Here is a 10,296-nt window from a genome sequence, read left to right on the forward strand (position 1 = left end):
GGAAGTTGTTTTAGCGTGTTTGGAAATACGAGAAAACTGCTTCAAAGCACCTTGGAAGTTGTTTAAGCGTGTTTGGAAATACGAGGAAACTGCTTCGAAGCACCTTCGAAGTTGTTTTAGCGTGTTTGGAAATACGAGGAAACTGCTTCGAAGCACCTTGGAAGTTGTTTTAGCGTGTTTGGAAATACGAGAAAACTGCTTCAAAGCACCTTAAAAGTTGTTTAAGCGTGTTTGGAAATACGAGGAAACTGCTTCGAAGCACCTTAAAAGTTGTTTTAGTGTGTTTGGAAATACGAGGAAACTGCTTCGAAGCACCTTAAAAGTTGTTTTAGCGTGTTTGGAAATACAAGAAAACTGCTTCGAAGCACCTTGAAAGTTGTTTTAGCGTGTTTGGAAAAACGAGGAAACTGCTTCGCAGCACCTTAGAAGTTGTTTTAGTGTGTTTGGAAATACGAGGAAACTGCTTCGAAGCACCTTAAAAGTTGTTTTAGCGTGTTTGGAAATACGAGGAAACTGCTTCGAAGCACCTTAGAAGTTGTTTTAGCGTGTTTGGAAATACGAGGAAACTGCTTCGAAGCACCTTGAAAGTTGTTTTAGCGTGTTTGGAAATACGAGGAAACTGCTTCGAAGCACCTTGAAAGTTGTTTTAGCGTGTTTGGAAATACGAGGAAACTGCTTCGAAGCACCTTAGAAGTTGTTTTAGCGTGTTTGGAAATACGAGGAAACTGGATCGAAGCACCTTGAAAGTTGTTTTAGCGTGTTTGGAAATACGAGGAAACTGCTTCGAAGCACCTTAAAAGTTGTTTTAGCGTGTTTGGAAATACGAGGAAACTGCTTCGAAGCACCTTAAAAGTTGTTTTAGCGTGTTTGGAAATACGAGGAAACTGCTTCGAAGCACCTTAGAAGTTGTTTTAGCGTGTTTGGAAATACGAGGAAACTGCTTCGAAGCACCTTAGAAATTGTTTTAGCGTGTTTGGAAATACGAGAAAACTGCTTCGGAGCACCTTGGAAGTTGTTTAAGCGTGTTTGGAAATACGAGGAAACTGCTTCGAAGCACCTTCGAAGTTGTTTTAGCGTGTTTGGAAATACGAGGAAACTGCTTCGAAGCACCTTGGAAGTTGTTTTAGCGTGTTTGGAAATACGAGAAAACTGCTTCAAAGCACCTTAAAAGTTGTTTAAGCGTGTTTGGAAATACGAGGAAACTGCTTTGAAGCACCTTCGAAAGTGTTTTAGCGTGTTTGGAAATACGAGGAAACTGCTTCGAAGCACCTTAGAAATTGTTTTAGCGTGTTTGGAAATACGAGGAAACTGCTTCGAAGCACCTTAGAAATTGTTTTAGCGTGTTTGGAAATACGAGAAAACTGCTTCGGAGCACCTTGGAAGTTGTTTAAGCGTGTTTGGAAATACGAGGAAACTGCTTCGAAGCACCTTCGAAGTTGTTTTAGCGTGTTTGGAAATACGAGGAAACTGCTTCGAAGCACCTTGGAAGTTGTTTTAGCGTGTTTGGAAATACGAGAAAACTGCTTCAAAGCACCTTAAAAGTTGTTTAAGCGTGTTTGGAAATCCGAGGAAACTGCTTCGAAGCACCTTAGAAGTTGTTTTAGCGTGTTTGGAAATACAAGAAAACTGCTTCGAAGCACCTTGAAAGTTGTTTAAACGTGTTTGGAAATACGAGGAAACTGCTTCGAAGCACCTTGAAAGTTGTTTTAGCGTGTTTGGAAATACGAGGAAACTGGTTCGAAGCACCTTAGAAGTTGTTTTAGCGTGTTTGGAAATACGAGGAAACTGGTTCGGAGCACCTTAGAAGTTGTTTTAGCGTGTTTGGAAATACGAGGAAACTGCATCGAAGCCCCTTGAAAGTTGTTTAAACGTGTTTGGAAATACGAGGAAACTGCTTCGAAGCACCTTGGAAGTTGTTTTAGCGTGTTTGGAAATACGAGGAAACTGCTTCGAAGCACCTTGGAAGTTGTTTTAGCGTGTTTGGAAATACGAGAAAACTGCTTCAAAGCACCTTGGAAGTTGTTTAAGCGTGTTTGGAAATACGAGGAAACTGCTTCGAAGCACCTTCGAAGTTGTTTTAGCGTGTTTTTAAATACGAGGAAACTGCTTCGAAGCACCTTGGAAGTTGTTTTAGCGTGTTTGGAAATACGAGGAAACTGCATCGAAGCCCCTTGAAAGTTGTTTAAACGTGTTTGGAAATACGAGGAAACTGCTTCGAAGCACCTTGGAAGTTGTTTTAGCGTGTTTGGAAATACGAGGAAACTGCTTCAAAGCACCTTGGAAGTTGTTTAAGCGTGTTTGGAAATACGAGGAAACTGCTTCGAAGCACCTTCGAAGTTGTTTTAGCGTGTTTGGAAATACGAGGAAACTGCTTCGAAGCACCTTAGAAGTTGTTTTAGCGTGTTTGGAAATACGAGGAAACTGGTTCGGAGCACCTTAGAAGTTGTTTTAGCGTGTTTGGAAATACGAGGAAACTGGTTCGGAGCACCTTAGAAGTTGTTTTAGCGTGTTTGGAAATACGAGGAAACTGCATCGAAGCCCCTTGAAAGTTGTTTAAACGTGTTTGGAAATACGAGGAAACTGCTTCGAAGCACCTTGGAAGTTGTTTTAGCGTGTTTGGAAATACGAGAAAACTGCTTCAAAGCACCTTGGAAGTTGTTTAAGCGTGTTTGGAAATACGAGGAAACTGCTTCGAAGCACCTTCGAAGTTGTTTTAGCGTGTTTGGAAATACGAGGAAACTGCTTCGAAGCACCTTGGAAGTTGTTTTAGCGTGTTTGGAAATACGAGAAAACTGCTTCAAAGCACCTTAAAAGTTGTTTAAGCGTGTTTGGAAATACGAGGAAACTGCTTCGAAGCACCTTAAAAGTTGTTTTAGTGTGTTTGGAAATACGAGGAAACTGCTTCGAAGCACCTTAAAAGTTGTTTTAGCGTGTTTGGAAATACAAGAAAACTGCTTCGAAGCACCTTGAAAGTTGTTTTAGCGTGTTTGGAAAAACGAGGAAACTGCTTCGCAGCACCTTAGAAGTTGTTTTAGTGTGTTTGGAAATACGAGGAAACTGCTTCGAAGCACCTTAAAAGTTGTTTTAGCGTGTTTGGAAATACGAGGAAACTGCTTCGAAGCACCTTAGAAGTTGTTTTAGCGTGTTTGGAAATACGAGGAAACTGCTTCGAAGCACCTTGAAAGTTGTTTTAGCGTGTTTGGAAATACGAGGAAACTGCTTCGAAGCACCTTAAAAGTTGTTTTAGCGTGTTTGGAAATACGAGGAAACTGCTTCGAAGCACCTTAGAAGTTGTTTTAGCGTGTTTGGAAATACGAGGAAACTGGATCGAAGCACCTTGAAAGTTGTTTTAGCGTGTTTGGAAATACGAGGAAACTGCTTCGAAGCACCTTAAAAGTTGTTTTAGCGTGTTTGGAAATACGAGGAAACTGCTTCGAAGCACCTTAAAAGTTGTTTTAGCGTGTTTGGAAATACGAGGAAACTGCTTCGAAGCACCTTAGAAGTTGTTTTAGCGTGTTTGGAAATACGAGGAAACTGCTTCGAAGCACCTTAGAAATTGTTTTAGCGTGTTTGGAAATACGAGAAAACTGCTTCGGAGCACCTTGGAAGTTGTTTAAGCGTGTTTGGAAATACGAGGAAACTGCTTCGAAGCACCTTCGAAGTTGTTTTAGCGTGTTTGGAAATACGAGGAAACTGCTTCGAAGCACCTTGGAAGTTGTTTTAGCGTGTTTGGAAATACGAGAAAACTGCTTCAAAGCACCTTAAAAGTTGTTTAAGCGTGTTTGGAAATACGAGGAAACTGCTTTGAAGCACCTTCGAAAGTGTTTTAGCGTGTTTGGAAATACGAGGAAACTGCTTCGAAGCACCTTAGAAATTGTTTTAGCGTGTTTGGAAATACGAGGAAACTGCTTCGAAGCACCTTAGAAATTGTTTTAGCGTGTTTGGAAATACGAGAAAACTGCTTCGGAGCACCTTGGAAGTTGTTTAAGCGTGTTTGGAAATACGAGGAAACTGCTTCGAAGCACCTTCGAAGTTGTTTTAGCGTGTTTGGAAATACGAGGAAACTGCTTCGAAGCACCTTGGAAGTTGTTTTAGCGTGTTTGGAAATACGAGAAAACTGCTTCAAAGCACCTTAAAAGTTGTTTAAGCGTGTTTGGAAATCCGAGGAAACTGCTTCGAAGCACCTTAGAAGTTGTTTTAGCGTGTTTGGAAATACAAGAAAACTGCTTCGAAGCACCTTGAAAGTTGTTTAAACGTGTTTGGAAATACGAGGAAACTGCTTCGAAGCACCTTGAAAGTTGTTTTAGCGTGTTTGGAAATACGAGGAAACTGGTTCGGAGCACCTTAGAAGTTGTTTTAGCGTGTTTGGAAATACGAGGAAACTGGTTCGGAGCACCTTAGAAGTTGTTTTAGCGTGTTTGGAAATACGAGGAAACTGCATCGAAGCCCCTTGAAAGTTGTTTAAACGTGTTTGGAAATACGAGGAAACTGCTTCGAAGCACCTTGGAAGTTGTTTTAGCGTGTTTGGAAATACGAGAAAACTGCTTCAAAGCACCTTGGAAGTTGTTTAAGCGTGTTTGGAAATACGAGGAAACTGCTTCGAAGCACCTTAAAAGTTGTTTTAGCGTGTTTGGAAATACGAGGAAACTGCTTCGAAGCACCTTAGAAGTTGTTTTAGCGTGTTTGGAAATACGAGGAAACTGCTTCGGAGCACCTTCGAAAGTGTTTTAGCGTGTTTGCAAATACGAGGAAACTGCTTTGAAGCACCTTCGAAAGTGTTTTAGCGTGTTTGCAATTACGAGGAAACTGCTTTGAAGCACCTTAGAAAGTGTTTTAGCGTGTTTGGAAATACGAGGAAACTGCTTCGAAGCACCTTAAAAGTTGTTTTAGCGTGTTTGGAAATACGAGGAAACTGCTTCGAAGCACCTTAGAAGTTGTTTAAACGTGTTTGGAAATACGAGGAAACTGCTTCGAAGCACCTTAAAAGTTGTTTTAGCGTGTTTGGAAATACGAGGAAACTGCTTCGAAGCACCTTGGAAGTTGTTTTAGCGTGTTTGGAAATACGAGAAAACTGCTTCAAAGCACCTTGGAAGTTGTTTAAGCGTGTTTGGAAATACGAGGAAACTGCTTCGAAGCACCTTCGAAGTTGTTTTAGCGTGTTTGGAAATACGAGGAAACTGGTTCGGAGCACCTTAGAAAGTGTTTGAATGTGTTTGGAAATACGAGGAAACTGCTTCGAAGCACCTTAAAAGTTGTTTTAGCGTGTTTGGAAATACGAGGAAACTGCTTCGAAGCACCTTAGAAGTTGTTTAAACGTGTTTGGAAATACGAGGAAACTGCTTCGAAGCACCTTAAAAGTTGTTTTAGCGTGTTTGGAAATACGAGGAAACTGCTTCGAAGCACCTTGGAAGTTGTTTTAGCGTGTTTGGAAATACGAGGAAACTGCTTCAAAGCACCTTGGAAGTTGTTTTAGCGTGTTTGGAAATACGAGGAAACTGCTTCGGAGCACCTTCGAAAGTGTTTTAGCGTGTTTGGAAATACGAGGAAACTGCTTCGAAGCACCTTAGAAGTTGTTTTAGCGTGTTTGGAAATACGAGGAAACTGCTTCGGAGCACCTTCGAAAGTGTTTTAGCGTGTTTGGAAATACGAGGAAACTGCTTCGGAGCACCTTAGAAATTGTTTTAGCGTGTTTGGAAATACGAGGAAACTGCTTTGAAGCACCTTCGAAAGTGTTTTAGCGTGTTTGGAAATACGAGGAAACTGGTTCGGAGCACCTTAGAAGTTGTTTTAGCGTGTTTGGAAATACGAGGAAACTGGTTCGGAGCACCTTAGAAGTTGTTTTAGCGTGTTTGGAAATACGAGGAAACTGGTTCGGAGCACCTTAGAAGTTGTTTTAGCGTGTTTGGAAATACGAGGAAACTGCATCGAAGCCCCTTGAAAGTTGTTTAAACGTGTTTGGAAATACGAGGAAACTGCTTCGAAGCACCTTGGAAGTTGTTTTAGCGTGTTTGGAAATACGAGAAAACTGCTTCAAAGCACCTTGGAAGTTGTTTAAGCGTGTTTGGAAATACGAGGAAACTGCTTCGAAGCACCTTCGAAGTTGTTTTAGCGTGTTTGGAAATACGAGGAAACTGCTTCGGAGCACCTTCGAAAGTGTTTTAGCGTGTTTGGAAATACGAGGAAACTGGTTCGGAGCACCTTAGAAGTTGTTTTAGCGTGTTTGGAAATACGAGGAAACTGCATCGAAGCCCCTTGAAAGTTGTTTAAACGTGTTTGGAAATACGAGGAAACTGCTTCGAAGCACCTTGGAAGTTGTTTTAGCGTGTTTGGAAATACGAGAAAACTGCTTCAAAGCACCTTGGAAGTTGTTTAAGCGTGTTTGGAAATACGAGGAAACTGCTTCGAAGCACCTTCGAAGTTGTTTTAGCGTGTTTGGAAATACGAGGAAACTGCTTCGAAGCACCTTGGAAGTTGTTTTAGCGTGTTTGGAAATACGAGAAAACTGCTTCAAAGCACCTTGGAAGTTGTTTAAGCGTGTTTGGAAATACGAGGAAACTGCTTCGAAGCACCTTAAAAGTTGTTTAAGCGTGTTTGGAAATACGAGGAAACTGCTTCGAAGAACCTTAGAAGTTGTTTTAGCGTGTTTGGAAATCCGAGGAAACTGCTTCGAAGCACCTTAGAAGTTGTTTTAGCGTGTTTGGAAATACAAGAAAACTGCTTCGAAGCACCTTGAAAGTTGTTTTAGCGTGTTTGGAAAAACGAGGAAACTGCTTCGCAGCACCTTAGAAGTTGTTTTAGTGTGTTTGGAAATACGAGGAAACTGCTTCGAAGCACCTTAAAAGTTGTTTTAGCGTGTTTGGAAATACGAGGAAACTGCTTCGAAGCACCTTGAAAGTTGTTTTAGCGTGTTTGGAAATACGAGGAAACTGCTTCGAAGCACCTTGAAAGTTGTTTTAGCGTGTTTGGAAATACGAGGAAACTGCTTCGAAGCACCTTAGAAGTTGTTTTAGCGTGTTTGGAAATACGAGGAAACTGGATCGAAGCACCTTGAAAGTTGTTTCAGCGTGTTTGGAAATACGAGGAAACTGCTTCGAAGCACCTTAAAAGTTGTTTTAGCGTGTTTGGAAATACGAGGAAACTGCTTCGAAGCACCTTAAAAGTTGTTTTAGCGTGTTTGGAAATACGAGGAAACTGCTTCGAAGCACCTTAGAAGTTGTTTTAGCGTGTTTGGAAATACGAGGAAACTGCTTCGAAGCACCTTAGAAATTGTTTTAGCGTGTTTGGAAATACGAGGAAACTGCTTTGAAGCACCTTCGAAAGTGTTTTAGCGTGTTTGGAAATACGAGGAAACTGCTTCGAAGCACCTTAGAAATTGTTTTAGCGTGTTTGGAAATACGAGGAAACTGCTTCGAAGCACCTTAGAAGTTGTTTTAGCGTGTTTGGAAATACGAGGAAACTGGTTCGGAGCACCTTAGAAGTTGTTTTAGCGTGTTTGGAAATACGAGGAAACTGCATCGAAGCCCCTTGAAAGTTGTTTAAACGTGTTTGGAAATACGAGGAAACTGCTTCGAAGCACCTTGGAAGTTGTTTTAGCGTGTTTGGAAATACGAGAAAACTGCTTCAAAGCACCTTGGAAGTTGTTTAAGCGTGTTTGGAAATACGAGGAAACTGCTTCGAAGCACCTTAAAAGTTGTTTAAGCGTGTTTGGAAATACGAGGAAACTGCTTCGAAGCACCTTAAAAGTTGTTTTAGCGTGTTTGGAAATACGAGGAAACTGGTTCGGAGCACCTTAGAAAGTGTTTGAATGTGTTTGGAAATACGAGGAAACTGCTTCGAAGCACCTTAAAAGTTGTTTTAGCGTGTTTGGAAATACGAGGAAACTGCTTCGAAGCACCTTAGAAGTTGTTTAAACGTGTTTGGAAATACGAGGAAACTGCTTCGAAGCACCTTGGAAGTTGTTTTAGCGTGTTTGGAAATACGAGGAAACTGGTTCGGAGCACCTTAGAAGTTGTTTTAGCGTGTTTGGAAATACGAGGAAACTGGTTCGGAGCACCTTAGAAGTTGTTTTAGCGTGTTTGGAAATACGAGGAAACTGCATCGAAGCCCCTTGAAAGTTGTTTAAACGTGTTTGGAAATACGAGGAAACTGCTTCGAAGCACCTTGGAAGTTGTTTTAGCGTGTTTGGAAATACGAGAAAACTGCTTCAAAGCACCTTGGAAGTTGTTTAAGCGTGTTTGGAAATACGAGGAAACTGCTTCGAAGCACCTTAAAAGTTGTTTTAGCGTGTTTAGAAATACGAGGAAACTGCTTCGAAGCACCTTAGAAGTTGTTTTAGCGTGTTTGGAAATACGAGGAAACTGCTTCGGAGCACCTTCGAAAGTGTTTTAGCGTGTTTGGAAATACGAGGAAACTGCTTCGAAGCACCTTGGAAGTTGTTTTAGCGTGTTTGGAAATACGAGGAAACTGGTTCGGAGCACCTTAGAAGTTGTTTTAGCATGTTTGGAAATACGAGGAAACTGCATCGAAGCCCCTTGAAAGTTGTTTAAACGTGTTTGGAAATACGAGGAAACTGCTTCGAAGCACCTTGGAAGTTGTTTTAGCGTGTTTGGAAATACGAGAAAACTGCTTCAAAGCACCTTGGAAGTTGTTTAAGCGTGTTTGGAAATACGAGGAAACTGCTTCGAAGCACCTTAAAAGTTGTTTAAGCGTGTTTGGAAATACGAGGAAACTGCTTCGAAGCACCTTAAAAGTTGTTTTAGCGTGTTTGGAAATACGAGGAAACTGGTTCGGAGCACCTTAGAAAGTGTTTGAATGTGTTTGGAAATACGAGGAAACTGCTTCGAAGCACCTTAAAAGTTGTTTTAGCGTGTTTGGAAATACGAGGAAACTGCTTCGAAGCACCTTAAAAGTTGTTTAAGCGTGTTTGGAAATACGAGGAAACTGCTTCGAAGCACCTTGGAAGTTGTTTTAGCGTGTTTGGAAATACGAGGAAACTGCTTCGGAGCACCTTAGAAGTTGTTTTAGCGTGTTTGGAAATACGAGGAAACTGGTTCGGAGCACCTTAGAAGTTGTTTTAGCATGTTTGGAAATACGAGGAAACTGCATCGAAGCCCCTTGAAAGTTGTTTAAACGTGTTTGGAAATACGAGGAAACTGCTTCGAAGCACCTTGGAAGTTGTTTTAGCGTGTTTGGAAATACGAGAAAACTGCTTCAAAGCACCTTGGAAGTTGTTTAAGCGTGTTTGGAAATACGAGGAAACTGCTTCGAAGCACCTTAAAAGTTGTTTAAGCGTGTTTGGAAATACGAGGAAACTGCTTCGAAGCACCTTCGAAGTTGTTTTAGCGTGTTTGGAAATACGAGGAAACTGGTTCGGAGCACCTTAGAAAGTGTTTGAATGTGTTTGGAAATACGAGGAAACTGCTTCGAAGCACCTTAAAAGTTGTTTTAGCGTGTTTGGAAATACGAGGAAACTGCTTCGAAGCACCTTAGAAGTTGTTTAAACGTGTTTGGAAATACGAGGAAACTGCTTCGAAGCACCTTAGAAGTTGTTTAAACGTGTTTGGAAATACGAGGAAACTGCTTCGAAGCACCTTAAAAGTTGTTTTAGCGTGTTTGGAAATACGAGGAAACTGCTTCGAAGCACCTTGGAAGTTGTTTTAGCGTGTTTGGAAATACGAGGAAACTGCTTCAAAGCACCTTGGAAGTTGTTTTAGCGTGTTTGGAAATACGAGGAAACTGCTTCGAAGCACCTTGAAAGTTGTTGTAGCGTGTTTGGAAATACGAGAAAACTGCTTCGAAGCACCTTGAAAGTTGTTTTAGCGTGTTTGGAAATCCGAGGAAACTGCTTCGAAGCACCTAAGAAGTTGTTTTAGCGTGTTTGGAAATACGAGGAAACTGCTTCGAAGCACCTTAGAAGTTGTTTTAGCGTGTTTGGAAATACGAGGAAACTGCTTCGGAGCACCTTCGAAAGTGTTTTAGCGTGTTTGGAAATACGAGGAAACTGCTTCGGAGCACCTTAGAAATTGTTTTAGCGTGTTTGGAAATACGAGGAAACTGCTTTGAAGCACCTTCGAAAGTGTTTTAGCGTGTTTGGAAATACGAGGAAACTGGTTCGGAGCACCTTAGAAGTTGTTTTAGCGTGTTTGGAAATACGAGGAAACTGGTTCGGAGCACCTTAGAAGTTGTTTTAGCGTGTTTGGAAATACGAGGAAACTGGTTCGGAGCACCTTAGAAGTTGTTTTAGCGTGTTTGGAAATACGAGGAAACTGCATCGAAGCCCCTTGAAAGTTGTTTAAA

The sequence above is a fragment of the Anopheles coustani genome, unplaced genomic scaffold (assembly GCF_943734705.1).
Source record: "Anopheles coustani unplaced genomic scaffold, idAnoCousDA_361_x.2 scaffold_45_ctg1, whole genome shotgun sequence".
NCBI lineage: Eukaryota > Metazoa > Arthropoda > Insecta > Diptera > Culicidae > Anopheles > Anopheles coustani.